The 20,998-nt window shown below is 39.7% G+C and overlaps 2 long non-coding RNA genes across 6 annotated transcripts in view; one reads left to right on the top strand and one right to left on the bottom strand.

The window, feature by feature from the left end:
* The window catches only part of LOC142148821 (uncharacterized), a 226,066-nt gene extending 225,429 nt beyond the window's left edge, over positions 1-637 (top strand). For 2 of the 3 annotated variants that reach the window (XR_012690858.1, XR_012690857.1), the window contains exons 2-4: positions 79-214; positions 429-497; positions 591-637. This is a non-coding gene — a long non-coding RNA (uncharacterized LOC142148821). Of the gene's footprint in view, positions 1-8; positions 215-428; positions 498-590 lie in introns of those variants that run through there. The other variant, XR_012690856.1, reaches the window with a different exon arrangement.
* Positions 638-1,066: 429 nt separating this feature from the next.
* Positions 1,067-3,696, bottom strand: LOC142107012 (uncharacterized). Of its 3 annotated transcripts, none has more exons than XR_012679847.1 (5): positions 2,844-3,696; positions 2,085-2,757; positions 1,631-1,925; positions 1,403-1,470; positions 1,067-1,242 (listed from the first exon to the last, which is right to left on the bottom strand). It is a non-coding gene; the product is annotated as an uncharacterized LOC142107012 (long non-coding RNA). The 3 variants fall into 3 exon arrangements; XR_012679846.1 differs by lacking the exon at positions 1,403-1,470 and having other exon boundaries at positions 2,085-2,296; positions 2,392-2,757; XR_012679845.1 differs by lacking the exon at positions 1,403-1,470.
* Positions 3,697-20,998: the final 17,302 nt, after the last annotated feature.

Here is a 20,998-nt window from a genome sequence, read left to right as displayed (position 1 = left end):
GGCGACAATCTAGACGTCTTTTTAAGCATATTGGTCTGGTTCATTTACGGTATCACACCATTGTGGCTTGTATTTTAGTTTGCAGCTGTTCATCTTGCCCTATGTCAGGAGGCGATATCTACTATCCAGGATTACCTTTATTACCAGGTTATTCGTGGTGCCATCAGAAGGAATTCATCATATAAATCATTGGCTCGATTACTTTGAATATCTGGTACGGGAATTATATATCTCTGGATGAATACGACAATGTATCGCTTATAATTGCACTGTGTGGCGCCCCCTGTCTTTTAATTTATTTTTATACATATATATACACACACATTTGTACATATATATATATATGTATGTGTATATAGATATATAGATATATGTGTATATGAATGCCTATATGTATGTATTTAAAAAAAAAAAATTTTTTTTTTTAGTTGAAAATACACAGTTACAATGGAAAAATGCACGTAATCCTTCAATTACTGGAAGAATATTTAACAATGGTAAGTGAAATATTTGTGTTAAAATTAATCTGATTATGTTACATTTTATATTAGGTATTATATATATTTTTTTTTTCTGTTTAAATCCCTTAGACAAAAGATTTTATAATCATCTAATGGTCTGTGCTACAAATCATGAAGTTATACCAAAGAAGAACTAACGACAAGAACTTAGTTTTGCCTATAATTAAACACGGTATGTTATTGATATATAAATGCATATTAAATTATTTTTATATGTTAATGTTTTTAATAATTGTAACATTCATTGTAAAAAAAAATTAAATGTAAAATGTTATTGATAACAGTGCCCAAAAAAAAAAAAGTTCCAGAAATATTATCAGTGTTTTTTTTAAAGATAATACTTAATCCTAACGAAAATTAAAATAGAGGATTGATTGTTAATGATGCTAATGTTGCAATTTTTATTCAACTGTATTATGTTTTTAAAAAAAAAAAAAAAAAAATTAAACACTTTTTTAATTAATTCACAGCCAACTGAAGAGGATAGAAGAACTACTATAATAGAAAAATAAATACTTGTTCAACACATCAATTTGGTTAGAAAAAATTTATTAATACATTTTAAAGAGTGATTAACTTTTTGGGATACAAACAAACATTTCTCTTATAATTTAGGTTTTTGGTGGTATTTAAATAGTATACATTATATTTAACAAAAAACAAACAATAGAAGTGGGCCAATATTCCATGCAATCCAGAATCCAATTCCATCCAATCCAGTCTGCAATCCACAGTGAAATGGGTGTGACGGGTACATTTTGGAGAAAGGAAAAGAGAAAAAAGGATAATTTCAGTGTGAATATGTGTCAGTAGTGATACTTTACATAAGGTTACATCACACAGAACATAGCATGGTGCAGTTTACATGTGAAGACACCCACCTGTCCAAAAAGCTGCCTCTTGAAAAGCTTCATGGCCTAGGTCTTTAAAATCCAGTCGCTGGTTCCGTCTGCAATCCACAGTGGAATGGGTGTGACAGGTACATTTTGGAGAAAGGAAAAGAGAAAAAAGGATAATTTCAGTGTGAATATGTGTCAGTAGTGATACTTTACATAAGGTTACATCACACAGAACATAGCATGGTGCAGTTTACATGTGATGACACCCACCTGTCCAAGAAGCTGGCTCTTGAAAAGCTTCATGGCCTCGGTCTTTTAAATCCAGTCGCTGGTTCCGTCTGCAATCCACATTGGAATGGGTGTGACAGGTACATTTTGGAGAAAGAAAAGAGAAAAAAAGGTAATTTCAGTGTGACTATGTGTCAGTAGTGATACTTTACATAAGGTTACATCACACAGAACATAGCATGGTGCAGTTTACATATGATGACACCCACCTGTCCAAGAAGCTGGCTCTTGAAAAGCTTCATGGCCTTGGTCTTTTAAATCCAGTCGCTGGTTCCGTCTGCAATCCACATTGGAATGGGTGTGACAGGTACATTTTGGAGAAAGAAAAGAGAAAAAAAGGTAATTTCAGTGTGACTATGTGTCAGTAGTGATACTTTACATAAGGTTACATCACACAGAACATAGCATGGTGCAGTTTACATATGATGACACCCACCTGTCCAAGAAGCTGGCTCTTGAAAAGCTTCATGGCCTTGGTCTTTAAAATTCGGTCGCTGGATCCTTTTATCTTAACTAACAGTTATTAACATTATTTTCAAATAAAAACATATATATATATATATATATATATATATATATATAAAAATCCTTTAATCGAACGACGAACAACGATTGTTGGAGCTATCTCCCACTAAATAATTTGAAGTCCTGAAAAAAAAACAAAAAAAAATATAAACTATTACTTATTTATTTATTTTTTATTTATAAAAAAAAAATTATGACATTAGAAAATTTACACTTACATGAAAAAAAATCCAAAATCAAACGCTGGCGCTCACGAGTTCCTGTTTCCCGACCAAATGCTGTGGCTGAAGAAAGGTCTTGATCCTGTAAAACAGCAGGATCTATCTCTACCTCCAAATTATTTGCCAAACAGATATTGTGCAGAATGCTGCAAGCAATAACAATAAGGCAAACTTTTGATGGTGAGTATAGAAGCGCACCGCCGGACCTGTCCAAACAGCGGAACCGGCTCTTAAGTAGCCCAAAGGTACGCTCAATTACACTTCTGGTGGCTATATGTGCCGCTTGGTACCTTTTTTCAGCATCAGAAATTGGATTGGACACTGGAGTGAGCAACCAGGGCTGGCTCCCATATCCTGCATCACCTATTAAAAAAAATTAATTTTTTTTTATTAGTGGTCTTCTCATTTTAGAAATAATTATTAATAGCGATTACCTAGATATAATTTACCCAGGAGCCATCCATGAGGAAAATCTCCCTCCTCAAACCTCTTGAATACTCCTGAATTCTGCAAAATAAAAGAATCATGAGAGGTACCAGGGAAGCCAACACAAACATTTAGGATTTTTTTTCTGGCATCACTCACCATCTGCACATTCATGGAATGGAAGTGCTTTCGGTTTCGAAAGCTCTCTTCCATTCTGTGTGGAGGTGTGAGTGCCACATGGGTGCAATCTATTGCACCCAGGACATTTGGCATACGTGCCACACTATAAAAATTGGATTTGACCTCCTGCCATTCTAATTCAGACTGTGGGAATTTAATAAATTCCCTAGTATGTTTTTTCATGGCTTTAAGGACCTGGAACAAACTCCGTGAAAATGTGGGTTGGGAGAAACCCGCAATTACGGACAATGTCGGTTGAAAGGTTCCCGACGCTAAAAAATGCAATGCCCCAAGCAGCTTTGCCAATCCAGGCACAGCATGGTTTGTGGGACTTTTGGTTCCAGGTCCTCTTTAAGGAGGTCATATAAAGAATAAATTGCAACTGAGGATAGGCGATATAATCTTATCACCTCATCCTCAGGGACCCCATCAAGTAACCGACGTGTGCGGTACAGACGGGGCCGTGGGACCCGACGCCTTGCATCAAGTAATGGAGCCACAGCATTCTCTCCCTCACTGGCAGCCACATGCACATCTACATTCTCCTCTATTTCCAAAGTATTTCTTTCCTCTCCCCCAACAAGCAAACATGTGCACATTCATCAATACATGCTGCATACATAAACTGCCAAACGTTTGTTGAAAATGGCTCCATTACTAATGCCTTTGTAAATTTCTTATAAAAAAATAAAATAAAAAAAATTAATTATTAATTAAAGTATTAATTAGCTATTATTATTATTATTATTATTATTATTATTAAATAACTACCTAGCAGTATAAATACTGCTAGATATAAATTTTTATAGAAATATAAATCTTGAACTATTAATACTGCTAGATATTAAACTATTAACAGTTTTATAGAAATATAAATCATTAACTATAAATAATGCTAGAGATTAAACTATTAACAATTTTATAGAAATAAAAATCCTTAACTATCTGCTAGATATAAATTTTTAGATAAAAATATAGATATACTAAACCAAACAGTTGTCTCAGTCTCTCTTTAATGTTTTCTCTCAGGTCAGTTGAATGAGAAATGAAACTAATGTTTTAAATTTTAATCCAGTGGACTATACCATTTGCTTTTTTCTAAAGGGGGTGTATTTAAATATCATTTTACAAACTTTTTTATTTTCATGGGATTAAAGTTATTTTTAATACACAATTATCAAGTTAGAGCAGTTTAATGAGTATAATATTATCAAAAAAGACCCATATTAAAATAAGTTTGGACATTAAAGGAATCATTAACGCTTTTAAAAGACCTTCAATGGTGCGATCGAAAAAATGACTAAACGCGATTTTGTTGGACATGCGTTAAAGCGAAAATTTACAATTGAATAGCCTGCCTGCACTTGTTCTATGGGCCTGGTAAGATTTTGCGTAACATGTTTATTTCCGACTTAAACGCGTAAAATAAGGGGAATTGAATTGTGTGCACTCTATGCTAACGCGAAAACGCGTTAAATATTATCGGAATCGCGAAATCAAGGCTAATTGAATTCCCTCCATAGAGTCAATCCTCATATGAATTAATCAGGATCCAGACCTGTATATAACTCTCCGTGGCGATTGCAAAAGTCAATTAAATATGCCGGGAAAGAAACAGCGCATATAATCTTTCAATTCGGTAGCCATAATATGGGATTATAAAGTAGCAGGAGAAAACGGAAACCATTTGGTCACTCACACACTCAAAAGTAATTCCAGTCTCACGGCTCACCAGTTAGCGCTTCTCTCCCTGATCACATTCTGTAGCCAAACAGATATATGAATAAAAGTGGTCTTTCGGATCCAACAGAGGAGACACAGGGTTCAAATAGCTCTCGCTGACTCATTTCATCAGTACTGATCTGACTTTCTCAAAGCTAGGTAATGTTGTCTCCAGTCTCCATTTATAGTGATTTTCATGTTTCTTAATTAATTCACCCCTGCCTAAATTGAATCAGTCAGAGCACACTTCACATGAGTGGCTCTGCTTAAAGATAATTAAAATCGCTCATATTTATTCTTATATTATTTATTTATACAAGAATATATGGTTAAAGAAGTTATGCATTATTACTTATTTCTCATATCTACTTAAATAGTTAAATGTAAGGCTGAAGAGGAGTTATATTACACATTATATCCTCATTGGAATCTCTTCATATATCCTTCTTTTTTCAAAAGGAATATGTTAGTAATTAAATCCACTGTATAGAGATAGAACATTCATATATTTCTAAAAATACAAATGCAAAAAATAATTTTAGAATATCCATTTCATTATACCCCTCCAGCCTTCTCCTCTATATACCTGTGTATTATTCAGTTGAGCAACAGCTCAATATCTGAATCTTAGAGTTACAAATATCAGGAAAATAGAAGGATAGGGAAGACTAAGCAAAATCTATTACACCCATATAATTGAAACAATATACAAATTGAATTTAAAAATATTAAGTTTCAGTGGATAATAAAATTATGAAACCTTTTCTCAAAAGGAATATAATTAATTAGGCCTCTTCCTGCCGATCACCTGGGTTTACAACAACTCTCTTGACGTTTACATCTACATATCAATGTCTTAACAACAAGCATAGTTATTGAAGGAGACATACATTTTATTATTTTATTTTAATATACGTTATTGTATTTTCAAACACATGTTCCTGTCTTTATACTATAACCAGACAAAATATACATATTTCCATCAAATTGATATGTCGCCAAGATTTACCCATATTAATTATATGTAATTCCATGTAACTATAACCAATTTGGAGCCACTTATATCCACAACCAGAGATAACACTATAATTAAATATATACTTAATTGGATAATACATATTTCATATGAATAATTTGTATCATAGATATGGAGATCATGTCAATATAATCAAACTAATCGTATATATTATTATTATGGTCCTTCTTTATTATGCATGCTGCTGTACATCAAACTGTTCACACTTTAAGTAAGACTGAAACCTAAAGTAATGTAAATATAACTGAAGATAACTACAATTGCCTTGAGATGTACTAAATCTGTCCCATTACAAATAAGAGGTAATAACAACTTTATTGAGCAGAAACTTATGGAGCAGCATTTTGTTTAAAATAAGAAATAAACCAAAAAGTAAGAAAGGGGGTTCCGTTTATTCAAATAAATATGGACACAAACACTGGACCTTGTGATATACTGCAGTATTAATGCAAACCAATCGAGATCGAGCAAGCACTATATCATCCACACGACACCACCACCAGTCATACAGCTCTGAGAAAGTCACGTTCACGTGACAAAACACATTGGAAACACCCCTACATCAAACCAGGAAGTGGTCACGTGCGCTCCACGCTGGAACGCACGCTGACTCCGGAACCTCACCACTCAACAGCGTTGCACCTCTTCACACACGCAAACGTATCGGACCAGGCATGTTCAGTAGCACTGGGATTTACGAGATCATCAACTGACTGCAAGTATTCTAAACTTTTGGTACAAGTCTATCCTTTCATTTTCGGATTCATTCAAACTAAAGCACGAGGCTGAAGTTAGCTTCTTATTCGGCCAGCTTCTTATTCGTTTAGTATTCATGCTCCAGCTTCTTACATAGGTTTGCAGGAGAAATTATGATGAAATTGCTGTTTATGCTATCCTCACATTTTCCAAATAAACAGCAAGATTGTTTCAGTAGTGCAGTGTTTGCCATACTTTATCATAGGGAGTATAATCATCGGATGGGCACAATCAATGCCTCAAGGGAAGAAGAAAGTCCTGGTCAAGCCACTCCACAATGTCCGCAGCCCCAGACCGATGAGATGGGAGGATGCGGTCTAGCCGCGGCAGTAGGGCTAGATTGCTTAAGAATTCAGCTATCCAATGAGTAACTACATCAAATGGAGCACCAAGAGGTGCAGAATTAGTGTGTAGATGAGGTGGATTTGGGCAGGGGCCAATGAAACACGGACAATTGCGGTAGATACTTGAGGAGAGTAGGAGAAAAGCACCCTACTCTATACTAGACCAAGCCACGTCCCTCAGACATAATTTGTTTGATAAATCTATATTTGCCTAAGCAAAGATTGCTATTCCACAGGTGTCCGACTTAATGGGAATAAAAAGTGTTTGCCCTTAAGTAAAGCAATCTTAACAATATATGTGCATGTGCCTTCAAAATGCAGTCCTCTCGCTAATACTGTGTTCAAGGTAAGATGAATCTTTCAGAGAATTTCTATTAATCTCTGAACTCTGCAAACCTAGAAAAATATGGGACCAATTTACACCCATAGAGCAGAGATATGTTTCTAACATGTAATAATGTTGTTGTGATAAAAAGTAATCTTTTCATTGTAATTCTGATTTCAGGTGTAGAAGAAACACTCCCCTGCACATTATTGTGCATAAGATGGATATTTCAAGATATTTAGAAATGCTCAAAAAAATAGTTTTGAAATTTACTTATTTTGCTATAAAAAAAAAGGTGTGTTGGTAGAAAAAACTATGTGCGCGTTTTTTGTTTTTTTTTTGCAAGCAAATGTGCAATAATGAAATATTTGTTATCATGGAATAGTGCAGGGTGATGAGGTAATGTAATGAAAGGGTTAATATGATGTAATTGTCAGAAAACATCAGTGTTTAGGAGTAATAAGATAAATTGGGGTAATTAAGGAATTGCACGCAGTGCAAAAAGCTGCAATTGCTCCAAAATCACGTAGAAGAGCAAATAAAATACAGTGACACTTGCGTTTAATTTTACATCACCTAAATGACTTTCTATTGTATTCACATACAAACGTATTACCCAGATGCGCTTGTATTTGAATATGCACATATTTGTTTTTTAAATGCAAGTTGCATTCATCCTGCATACGAAGATGAATCGGGCCCTGTTTATAAACAATATTGTGGGAATGAAAAATCAGGTGGATGTTAGATTTTTTTTGTTAAAGTTTTGTTTAATATAAAACCGCATCACACTCGTGTTCCATTATATGCAAAAACACCCACCTTCATTCAAAAGCCTTGATTTTGACAGTAGTGTCAAGATTTTCACAGAACAGGAAGGCGATGTGACCATGGTGAATCAGGGGAATTATCTGGGTCTACCCTGTTGCCCAAACAGAATGTGACCAAATGTGTCACAATTTTTTTCACCAGTGGAAATGTTTAGAGGCATGTGTATATAATTTTATATACTAATGGAGCTTTTCAATTGGCCCTTCTTGCAGGAGAAACAGCTTTGCGTGTGTAAAAGCAAAAATATTTCATTTTGCTATTCTTTTTACCTTGGCAAGTGCAAGAAACTAGCTTTTCATGCCCAAAGCCTATGTCTATTTTAAAGTATAGATTGCATGTCAGGAAGTCTATTCAATTGTTTGCACACAATAACTTCTGGAGCTGAAAATGAAACTGATTTCACCAGAATCTGCTTGCCATTCGAGACTGGCAAGAAGATTTGTAAACAGTAGGACTTAAGTTCAGATGTGCTTGAATCCCATTGTAATCCTAATATTATCCAAATGAATGTTTGTATATCTATATTCTATTTTTCTTTTTCTTTTTTTTAAAGCTCTTTATTTATATCTGTTTTCCTCAGAATATGCAATAATAAACTAGGTAATACATTATATAAGATAAACGAAAACAAAATAAGTAACATAAAAAAAAAAACATCATTAATGTGGCTTACAATAATTACAATCTCATACAATTTTATTAATAAAAGTTTACAAAAATATTTATTGGATTACACTTTTTTGCTGACATTTTTTGAGTTTAAGAATTATAAAGTTTTGTGTGTAATAAAGTTGCACTTACATCTTTCTTTATTCACATTCCAGAAAAAGGGGTATAAAATGGTATGGATGGACCATTAAAAGAGAATGAATATTTCCAGACAGTTAAGTTATGCAGTCAAGTATCATGCAGAAAGGCACACGGGAAAAGTTTTCCCAAAAATAAGTTTCTAGGAGTTTGTAGTGTCAATAACCTAGATTAATAAATGAATCAACCTGTTAATATCCAAGGATAATGAAGTATGTTTAATTCCCTTCCAGAGTACCTATCCGCAAGTGTATCTGTGACTGGATCACGTAAAAAAAATTACTTATGGTATAAATTTATTTAAAGGAAATAGCGCAGGGCTCTTATTTATATAATTGCACATGCACTTATTTTTTATATTATGTATATTATTTGGTAAGGGAAATCTTTAATTTCTGAGACCAGGGGAATAAATTAGTTTCTTGTTTAGCCTTGCTAGAGGAAATGTATTTCTTAAGGTACATATCTGATAAAATAAGCCTTTGTGGATGGAAGTCTTTTGTGTATTGTGATGTGGGGAAATTGGTTTGATTGGTGTCTGTGATGTTTTGTGTGAATGTGTATTCTAAACTGTCTGAAGAAAGGCCCATATGTTAATCAGGCCTTTTGATGTGTAAGGCCTTTTGAAGGCAGGAAGGGTTAATTAAGACCTTGCTACTAGATTTCCTGTGGAGGACATCACTGAATTTTAAGATATCACAGATAAGTGTAAATATTGTTAGCTTTGCAATGCATGTAAATCTATGTTTTGGTAAACAGGTTACATCCTGATTCTAAAAATAACCTGTGTGCAAATCTGCATTAAAAGCACTCTCCTGTACATTGAAATGTATCATTCTTATGTTCCATCTGACCTGACCACTGATACCTTTAATCAGTGGAACTGTCCTTGTCAAGGCACCTGAGTGAAAATAAAACATCACTCTTTGCTTCAAGACCCTGCTTGACAACTTCTTCAATATTGCTGTAATCCTGTGACCTGCAGATCAGACCATAAATCTAATCCGTTCACCGGCTGTTTCTGAGATTGGACCCAGCTCTCCAGTACCACCGCTCTGCCGCTACCCTGCTGCTCTGGTCAGTGCGATAGGCTAGGTGGGATACATCCACAGCAACCCTGATCCATAGTAAGAGGTCCGGAGTTACCAGCCCAAGTGTACCAGCACAGGAGTACACTAGCAGTGACAGTTACCCAGAAGGAACGTGGTTCTGAGCACCATAAAGGAGCTCAGTGGTGGCAGCATTCTAAGCCCCTCCTACTGTGGCAAGAGGGCGCATTTGCGATAACATAAGGGAACGGTGGCAAAGTAAGCCCAGCTGTTTCCCAGCAACAACAGACAGTGTGGAAAAGGCGGTCCATCCTGTCACAGTATCTCTCTCCTTTTTAATCAATTTTGTGTAATTAAAAAGTTTTGTGTTTTCAATTCACTTTAAACAAAAATAAAGTTTTGACTTTATGAAGTAAATAAAAACTATTCGTTATCAGTTGATACACTATGGGGGGTATTCAATTGTTCGGCTTGACGGCTGAAAAACTTGCGCTCTAAAACTATTACCATTAATACGGTAATTACTCGCTGAATTTCAGCTCGCAGCTGCGAGCTGAAATTTAGCGAGTGAATTACCGTATGAACGGTTTTTAAGCGCAATTTTACCGTATTAACGATAATAGTTTTAGAGCGCGAGTTTTTCGGCCCTCAAGCTGAACAATTGAATACCACCCTATGGGTCTGAGTCAGTAAGGAGAGTAAGGCAAAAAAAAAGGGAGTAAATTTGATGAAGGACAAATCATGTGTAAGGAATTACCTTGACATTTGCACCTCCGACCACTAGAGGTCTCTGTATTTGCAAACTTGCCCTGAGATTTGCCCTTATCCAAGATGGCCAGTTTGGAATCAAAGAGAAACCATCTTGGATCCTGTTTCCTGTTTGGGCCTATAAATGGCACTTCCTGGTTCAGACATATTCTTGAGTATTCTGCTTGCTCAGTACCTGCTACTCTACCTTGCATCTGTGATTACCTGCTTGTGTACCAACCCGGCTAATGTCTGACTACTCTCTGGATATCTACTTGGCTATTGGGCTTCAGGTAATACCACCAGTATCGGTACATCATGTTACATTGAATGGGGTGCAAATTAGTTTATTTTGCAGGTTAGGAAAATACTGACTGTTTTTCATGTAGCACATAAATTCTTGCTAGCTTTATTTTTACACTTTAAAGTTGATCTAGAACATTCCCTACCCCAAGTATAAATCTGTCCCCACATTTTAAATTTACCTCCCCCTTCAATGCAACATGGTTTTGCTTAGGTGCAAAGTCTGACTCATCTGTTGGTGAGGATAGCTGGATAGTTTAAGAAAAAAAAACAAAAAACATACTCACGTGATCGCGGCACCGGTGTCCCTCGTCTCTGCTTCTTTCACACTGGATGTCGGGCGTGAAGTCACGCCCTACATTCAATAATGAAGAGCGGCGCAGAGAGGACCAAGCAAGCAGATAGAAGACAAGAGGTGAAAGAAGCTAATAGAAGGTAAGTAAAGGAGAGGAGAGGAAAGCAGAAAGGGACAGACGGATAAAGAAAGGGGGGGAGGCACAGAGTGATAAAGAAGCGGTAAGAGAGAGGCACAGAGTGATAAAAAAAGGGGGAAGATAGAGGCAGTGTGATGAAGAAGGGGGGGGAGAGAAAGGCACAGTGTGATGAAGAAGGGGGGGAGAGAAAGGCACAGTGTGATGAAAAAGGGGAAAAGCAGCATGGAGGGCACAGTGTGATCATAAGGGGGCACAGTAATGTGTATGTGATGTCACGGGGCTTTTGGCAATGCAGTGTGTGTAAGGTAGGTGGTGGCTAATTAATGGGTGCTATTTTGTTTGTGGGGTAATGGGGCAATTTAATAGTGGTGACTATAAATTTAAAATGGGGTGGTTTGGGGGCTATTGAATGTGGGGGTGAGTTTGGGGAAAATGAGGTCTCTTTAAAATGTGAGTATGAATTATTTAATGGCAGTGATGGTTGCGGGAAATAGGTATATTTCTGAAATGTATATACTATTAATTTATTGCTGGGGGTGTTTGTAGGGAGGGAAATAGGGTTATTTATTAAATGGGAATACTATTATTTTAATGGGGCTGGAGGAAGGCCTGATTATTACTTGTGGGTGCTGTTGATTTAACAACAGGACTGCTTGCAATTTTCTAAATGTACCCATGTTTTTTTCCAAATAGGGTCCCCAAAATTCCAGGATCCAGACAAGCCACAACTAAAGAAAGCAGCAGCCACAGTTGCTGAAAGTGAGAAGAACAGGTAGGAAAGTCTGTGAAATGTTGTGATTCTAGTGGGACAATCCCAATTTTTGGTGACTGTTCTGCCCAATCTTAGGGGCAGGCCAAGACTGTGAACTCTTTATGTGTACACTGCATTCTTTCTATACTACACTATGGTGCTAGCTGCCCTATCATAATATAAATCTAAATATTGGATCATTTGATAAGTTCCTACCATACCATTATTAAACCAGGTATTTCCCTGGAATGTGAGAGATATTCTCAATTACTAAAACTGGATTAGGAGTGCTCTAATAGTCCATTTCTTTCTCTCTTTCTGTTCTATTTATGTTATATAATGGAAAGAGCACCCCCTCATCATGACAATGATTTTTGATATCTAGATGAGGTATATCCTAACCCTGTGCGAATTACTTCCCCTTTTTCTTCGAAGGCTCAGCAGTGACACAAGCGGCACTTACACCTGTGTCACTGTGTCAAAAGCTCCCCTCCATTCTCCACACTTGATATTTATGGTTTACAAGTTACACAACTAAATACATATTCATGATCTTCTAAAATGCACATTCCTATTTCTAAAAAAACACATGGGGGTAAATGTATCAAGCTGGAAGGTGCACGATGTTGCAGAGCAAAAAGGACCCCATGGACGTGGGATCATCGACGCATATCCGGTGAGTATAACTGACACAATGCCTTTTCATGCACAATGCCGCAGTTTACATACTAAAGTTAAGGCTCTTCAGATGCACATTCCTATTTCTAAAAAAAGCACAAGGGGGTAAATGTATCAAGCTGAGAGTTTTCCGGCGGGTTTGAAAAACTAATCAAATTCTAGCTATCATTTATTTACTACATTCTACAAAATGACAGCTAGAATCTGATTGGTTGCTATAGGCAACATCTCCACTTTTCAAACCTGCCCGGAAAACTCTTAGCTTGATACATTTACCCCAAGATATCATCTCTTAAAGAGAATCCTTCTATTCTCATAGTTCAGAAGCATCAGTTACACCCTGGTGCTCGATCTTCATTGGTTGATTCCATTTCAAATTCAAAAGGGACGTCTTGCTTCATTTGAGTTTTAGCACAATAAAAGCTTTTTTCATGGTGTCAGCCCTTATCCATATCGAAATGTCCATTAAGATCACATATTTAAGGCAGTCCTTCTGGTTGCTATAGGATTACAACTTGGCACAATAGTTAGAACATAACATCTTGATAACAAGTTGCTGGCTAAGCTGTGAATGTAAGCTTATAGTATATGCAGTGTCACCCTTAATTCTAATACACATCAATACATATACATTTATATTGATTTCTAATACAATTGCCTTATAATACATTGTATCTAATATCTATCCAATAAACACACATATTATATCATTAGTTATTAGCTTACATATGCAACCTAATGTATCCCATTACACACATATGGACATGTTTAATAAAATGGATGCCAGACCCCAGCCCACGAGGGACCCAAAACCCTACATATATCCCACGGATGGCCCCTCCATTCCTCCCCTGAGTAGGGGTCAGTCCTGGCCCCCGGGGCCACCTTAGTGCCCTCCCCACTACAACTTATCCACCTCCCTCCAGGTCTCCCTGGACCCCCAAAGTGGAGAAGCCGAACACCTCCCCCAGTCCAGTTTCAGAAACTGCTCCCCACCTTTCCCAGCACCCCCCCCCTTTTCCCAGCCCCTGTGTAATGCAGCCCACGTACAAACTCCTGTCCCACCACACAGCACCCTCCTCCCAGGACCATATCACCAGCCCCAGCCACGAACCACCTCAGGATTTTCAGGGTCCCACAGCCCCTGCCATTGGGCTACTTCATATTCAGGTGTGCTCATTGCAGAATTATAACGTTTCCCATCTCAGTAACACAGATGCTATGAGGTGAGGAAGGCTTTCGGACGGCGCACCTGGTCTTCACAGGAGATCAAGCGGAGCAGTGGAAGGTGCACGATGTTCCAGAGCAAAAAGGACCCCATGGACGTGGGATCATCGACGCATATCCGGTGAGTATGACTGACACAATGCCTTTTCATGCACAATGCCGCAGTTCACATACTAAAGTTAAGGCTCTTCAGATGCTGCCCGGGGCCAGCTTAGCCAGTCGAGGCTATTACACGCCCACCTATTCTGCTGGATAACAGCAAACTGAAATAGGGACTGCCGCCGCACAATTATGATATGGGTTAAAGGTGCTGTGGCTCAGTGGAGATTACATTCCTGACGATGATGATCTGGATAGAGGCTTTCTAAGTCTCCACAATTCATCTGCCTAGTATTTTATAGTTGCGGTGATCTTCATCGGAAAAACAGATCCCATGGCAGGATTGGGCATGCGACGCTATCTCCATATAGGAAACGACATTTTCATTTTTAGGGGTTATTAGTATTGCGGCTGTATGACGATCGCTTTGGGTTAAGCCTTAGTGGCCAACCCGGCTTATGTACAAGGGCACTCCTCATCATTGGCAACCTACATTTGTTGCCTCTACTACAGCTAACTAGCTATATACCATTGAGCCATTAGCACTCAGGTGTTTGATTTGAGTGGCTTATACGGATGCTGTGTGATGATCAGCAGTATAGCCAAGAGTCTTTGTAGCGAAATAGGTTGAGCAGGTAGAACTGCTGTCACGTTTATAGTACTGAAGCCAATGACAGGTATTGACATAACTAGATTGAGAGGCGCGGAGTCTAACGCATCCCCGGTATTCCCCAGGGACCCCGCAAGGAGGTATCGGCTTGACTGTGAGGTGTGCAGGTCATGGTTCTCCCAACTAGTCACCAGTGCAATGGAGTATACACAGGATGGTAGGATTAGCAAGAGTGGAACAGCCAACGCGAGGTACAAGAGGGAATCTCAGAAGAATGGTCAAGGTAAGCCGAGATCAGGAACTGCTAGACAATCTAGTACCGAAACACAAAGCCAAAGGGGAGGTCATGGAACGAGCCAGAGGTCAGGGATGATAAGCAACAAACAGGAGCAAGGAGAAGGACACTGGAACGCTGGACACTGGTGAACCAATACTCTGGCAAAGAGACAGTGAAAGTGAGTCCCTAAATAGGAGAAAGTGGCTCCTGATTGGGGGATGAGGATTTCGGCAGTCAGAGCAGAGCTGACCGCCAACGGAGCCATGGAGAAAGCGTCCCGTTGCCTAGCAATGGGACACAAGCAGGGAGACAAGCAGGTGGGCGTTTCCCAGTACCTATGAGCAGTTCGGTGATGGCGCCTCACAACTGTGAGGCGATGAGCTGCAGGACTCAGAAGGACTGAGGTATACACTAGTGTAGTAATTCAGGAACAGGAAAGATGCTGAGCGATGCAGTATAGTCACAGGTCTTAGTAGCGGATTAGGCTGAACAGGTGTAGCTGCGAAGTGATGAGCTGCAGAGAGCAGAAGCACTGAGATCCACACAGGTGTTATAACTCTGGAACAGGACGGATGATGAGCAAAGCACTGCAGGGAGGCCACAGGTCTTGACTGTGGAGTAAGCTGAACAGGTAATGCTGTGAAGTGATGAACTGCAGAGAGCAGAAGCACTGAGATCCACACAGGTGTTATAACTCTGGAACAGGACCAATGATAAGTGAAGCTACAGCAGTTGAATGAACGGCCTAACACACAAAGTCAGGAACAAAGGTAAGTATAAGCATGAACAGAAGTCAGAGGTAATGCTTCCTATGAGGCAGAGAGACCTGATGATCCTTATAAAGGGAACTGGCTGGTGATTATCCATTAAGAGGTTTTAAAGGTTCCCGGGGTTACGCATGTGCTGAATACTAGACAAAATGGCGTCAGAGGAGAGAGGAATGCCAGGCTGTACAGCAGATGGCAGTAACCAAGGGATACCAATGTACATAAGGACCAGAATGGAACTAGACCGGTGAGATGCGTGATAGTACCCCCTCCCCCCCCCCCCCCCCCCCTTTTTTTAAAGGTTGGCACTGAACACCTAAGGTTTAGGCTTCCTGGGGTTTTTCATGTGAAACCTTCTTATTAGAGTTGGAGCATTAACATCGGAAGCGTTGATCCAAGAACGCTCTTCGGGTCCATATATATCTTACACACTACCAAGTATTTAATTTTGCTTTGCAAGATCTTAGAATCCAGTATTTGAGAAATCTCTAATTCGTCTGAGTGCTGTACAACCGGAGGAGCAGAAGTCGTAGAAATGAAGGAAAAACAATTACTAATAAGGAGGTTTGATGAGAGAGACGTCGAATGTATTAGAAATCCGACAAAGGGCTGATCACTCTGAGGATTTTGTATGGCCAGATATAACGGGGTGCAAATATCATGGAAGGGACTTGTATACGTTTTTATATCGGTGAGATGCTTTCCTGAGACATCTGAGAGTCCGATTCCATATGGACAAGAAGTCCCAGTGGAGTTCGTTGGCTGCAGGAACTTGAGTTGTGGAGATGGCCTTGAAGCTGGGTAGGTTCGGATGTACCCCATAGATGATAGAAAACAGGGTGGATGACGTAGATTCATGATAAAGATTGTTATGGGCGAACTCTGCCCATAGTAGAAGATCCACCCAATTGTCTTGTGAAGCTGAAGAGTATAAACGAATAAAAGTCTCTAGATCCTGATTTACCCTCTCGGTTTGACCGTTGGACTGCGGATGATAGGATGAGGAAAAGTTCAACTGCATGTCCAGGAGTTTGCACAATGATCTCCAGAATTTTGCAGTGAATAGAACTCTATGGTCAGAAACTATTTTGAGAGGGCATCCATGCAGGCAGAATATCTCTTTGATAAATAGCTGTACAAGAAGAGGAGCTGAAGGCAGACCAGTCAGAGGAATAAAGTGTGCCATTTTTTCAAAAAGAAAGCGATCTACCCAGATGGTATTGAATTTCTTAACTGGCAGAAGGTCAGTCACAAAATCCATGGAGATGTGTGTACAAGGTTTGTAAGGAATTGTAAGTGGCACGAGGGGACCAACCAGAGACTGATGAGGAGTTTTATGTTGCGCACAGATTTGACAGGCCGTGCTATCGGAGGAACGGAAGATCATATATTGGGGAACCACTACATTAGCAAGAACACCGTACCAGGAGAGAAGGTGCAGGGTTCATATATCGGATTGTTTTTCTATTTATCATACTATTAATGAGAATCCCCAACCCAAGAGGTAATTGATTTATCACGCAGATGTTTTGTGAGAATCTCTTGTTATTCAGCTTATAAGCGGCCTCTCTCTCTTTTTTATGGTGACATTATTGGTGGCATCCTCGATATAACATATAAATGAGTCTGCTCGTTCTTCATCTAGCAGACCCATTTATCAATGATTTTTTATTGATATGCAATTCATGGATGTATCAGTTTCTACAATGTCTTATGACAGGATCAAGTAATATCATATATGTTAGGAACCCCTCCAGGCAGTACAGCAAAACCCGGAGTCTGCTCTGAAAGTCTGGTGTTCACTGTTGCCCCTAGTTGTGGGGCAGACTTGGCTACAGACAAACAGAGGATCGTGAGATGTGCACTTGCTGGGGAGAACCCAGAAATAGAGTTACCGAGGCCATAGAGTAGAAAGTGGAGGAGGGAGTCAGGTGAGACACTGAGTGGATGGTGTCAAGACTGATATATCACTCGTGGCCATTGGAATAAATAAGGAACAGTTGATAGAGAAGTCCCCTGATACACTGTGACTTCTGTACCGGTGTTTGTCTAGAAAAGAACGGAACTTGCAGTGATAGGTAACGATGATGAAATTGATCGTAGACAGTTGCCAAGGTAACTATAACCCACAGTACTGGTGACAGTCCGGAGATTTAGGGGTAACAGTTCTTAGGCAGTTGCCAGGGGTAACTACAACCCACAGTACCTGTGAGAGTCCAGAGATTTAGGGTTAACAGTTCTTAGGCAGTTGTCAGGGGTAACTACAAGTATAGGCACACGGTGATATATGTAAACAGTCAATAGTACCTGTGGCAAGGTTGAGTCCGGAGCCAGAGGAAGATTGTTGAAATCTGAGCACAGAGATGCTGCAGGGGCTGCGTCTTCGTATAAGGTAGGATAAGCAGAGGAGCTGCAGATCAAGCTGTAGCCATGCCTGGGAGCACGACTTTATCGGGGTCCAGGAGATAGCTGACTGGAACTGGTGAGTAGATGGTAGAATCGTCAGGAACAGAATCAGGTCTGCTACACGGGATATCAACACAGGAGAAGAGTCAAAGCAGAGCCGAGTCGATACACAGGGAAATCCAATAAAGAGTAGACCGGACCGGAAACGGTCTGGTACACGGGGATACCAAAGGCCGGCAGGAAACAACAGGAAAGGGTAACAGGGAAAGCACAATGGAGCAGAACACTATGGTAAACGTATTACCGGCAATCCTGCAGAGGATTAGCCAGCTATATAAGGAGAGCAGAACCAATAGGCTGCAGGTGGTAATGAGGAAGCCAGGTGAGTAAACTAAGAGAAACGGGCTGACCAGGTGAGGCATTACATAAGAATGACCGCATGATTGAGGGCAGATTCTGACAGAGAACAGACCAAACTGATCCTATTTAAGTACCTATCTAATCTATCAAGCTAATCTATCTGCCTATCTAATCTACCTAAACTAATCTATCTAAGAACTAAACTAACTACCTATCTAAATAGCCAATGTGGCTATCTACCTACCTACCTACCTATCCCTAACTATCTATCTATCTATCTATCTAGTTACTCTGACAGAGAGCCCAGCGAGTCATAACAATATATTATTACACATGTGGACATTTTTCAGTTTTTGTATTTTTGATTTTTAATATTTATTTTTATTTTATTATTCTTTTCTGTGATTGGTCTTTGTATTGCATGTATTTGTTTATATGTCTGTGTTTATTTGTATGGTCTTGTGTTGGTTTGCGATTTGAGCGCTATAGGTTCACAATACTCATATGTATATAAGATTTTGGAAAAATCTTCCTAAAGAGCAGCTTGTCTCTGTTAGGCTGCTGACCCTGATCACCAACCCACAGAACTAGATGACGGAGATCTTCGCCTATAGCAGCCGCCTTTCCCTTAGAGCTTGATGCGCTCACCGGTACTCGGATGCCCGCAGGAATTAGCTCCAAGTGTAGTGTGGGTTGGTAATGCAAGACCACAGCGGCGGGCCAGGAGACTGGTAGAAAGCAGCGGGTAGTCAAACGATAGCCAAGGTCAAGGGTCACAGGCAAGCAGGATAGTCAGTAAACACGCCAGAAGTCGGGGTCACAGGCAAAGTAGCAGGGTCAAAAGTACAAGCCAGAAGAGTCGGGGTCACAAGAAAGCAGGCAGGGTCCAAATCCAAGCAGGGGGTCAAAACACAGGCGATCCAAACAGAGTATCCACAGGACAGCAACAGGAAACCAGGAGCAGGTCAGCAAACTAAACAGCAAGCTATAACCGGCAGTGAGGCTGCATACTTCACTGCCTTAAATACCCAGAGAGACCAATCAGGGCTTGTCCCTGGACTATACACACATGCAGGCTAATGCACGCTAATTCAGCCCACAGGCTGAAACTAATTAATAAATCCTACTGAGCGCGCGCACACGCCCGGCTCTCTATACTGCCAGGACGCAGCGCTGAAGAAGGGTCTGACCGTTGCCTTAGCCAGGGGGCACAGGAAGCGAGCCGCGGCGGCTGTAAGTACCGCCGCGGCTCGTGACAGTCTCAGGCTAGGAGTTTATAATCGGATTGGAGCGCTTTCCTATTTCTATTTTCACAAATTGTTTGACATCTGATCTGAGAGTAGGTCACTAATAGTTTCGGGAGACTAGTTTAAAAACTTTGGCTGCGCCAGCACGGCCCGAGAACCGGGAGCAGTGATACCAGCGTAGAAGCTTTTTACGCTGGTTTAAAGGTACAGAGCTTTTCCCTGGAGGAGGAGGAGACAATGATGTGGATTGCAAAAATTTTGGTTTCAGGATGGGATGGTTAGTAATCCCATCCCACAGTTCTGGTTCACATGGGAAAGCATCTGCCTTCTTATTTCTTGATCCTAGCCGAAATGTACGTTAAAACGTGAAAAGAAGAGAGACCAACGGGCATGTCTGGAATTCAGGCATTGGGCTGTCTGAAGGTAAAGTATATTTTTGTGGTCGGTGAAGACAGTGAAAGGGAACATTGCTCCTTCCAAAAGGTACCTTCATTCAGACAAGGTTAGCTTTATTGATAAGAGTTCCTTATCTCCAATTGAATAATTCTTCTCTGCCAGTAGAAATTTACGAGAGAAGGCACATGGGTGGAGTTGTTTCTCTGGAAGGAATCTCTGGGATAATACTGCATCAACTCCCACCGTCGAGGCCTCCACTTCAACAAAGAATGGTAAAGATGTGTTGATTTTCTTAACACGGCCATGGAAAAAGCCTCCTTGAGGGTATCGCAGGCAGATACTGCTGCCATACCTAGATATCTGCCTGTTTCATAGTGAGGGTAACAATCGGAGCTACAATCGAGGAATAGTTCCGAATAACTTGTCTGTAGTAGTTGGCAAATCCCAAGAAACGTTGGATGGCTTTCAGGCTGGAGGGGATAGGCTAGTTGATAATGGTTCTGACTTTTTCGGAGTCCATGCGTAATCCTTGTCCCGACACAATGTAACCCAAGAAGGTTGTTTCTAGTGTTTTGAAAACACACTTCTCTAGCTTACAGAGGCGCTGGTTAGTTCTGAGCCTGGACAGCACTTCCGCCACATGAGCCCGATGAGATTTTAGGTCCTGCAAAAAAATGTAATTATCATCTACATAAATGACAGCAGAAGTATACAGGAGGTCTCTAAAAATTTTGTTCACAAAACTTTGGAACACTGATGGTGCATTTCTGAGACCGAACGGCATAACCAGATATTTCTTTTCCACTCATCCCCCTCTCGAATTCTG

Source organism: Mixophyes fleayi, chromosome 1 (assembly GCF_038048845.1).
Source record: "Mixophyes fleayi isolate aMixFle1 chromosome 1, aMixFle1.hap1, whole genome shotgun sequence".
Lineage (NCBI taxonomy): Eukaryota > Metazoa > Chordata > Amphibia > Anura > Limnodynastidae > Mixophyes > Mixophyes fleayi.
This window is presented reverse-complemented; position numbering and strand designations above follow the sequence as displayed.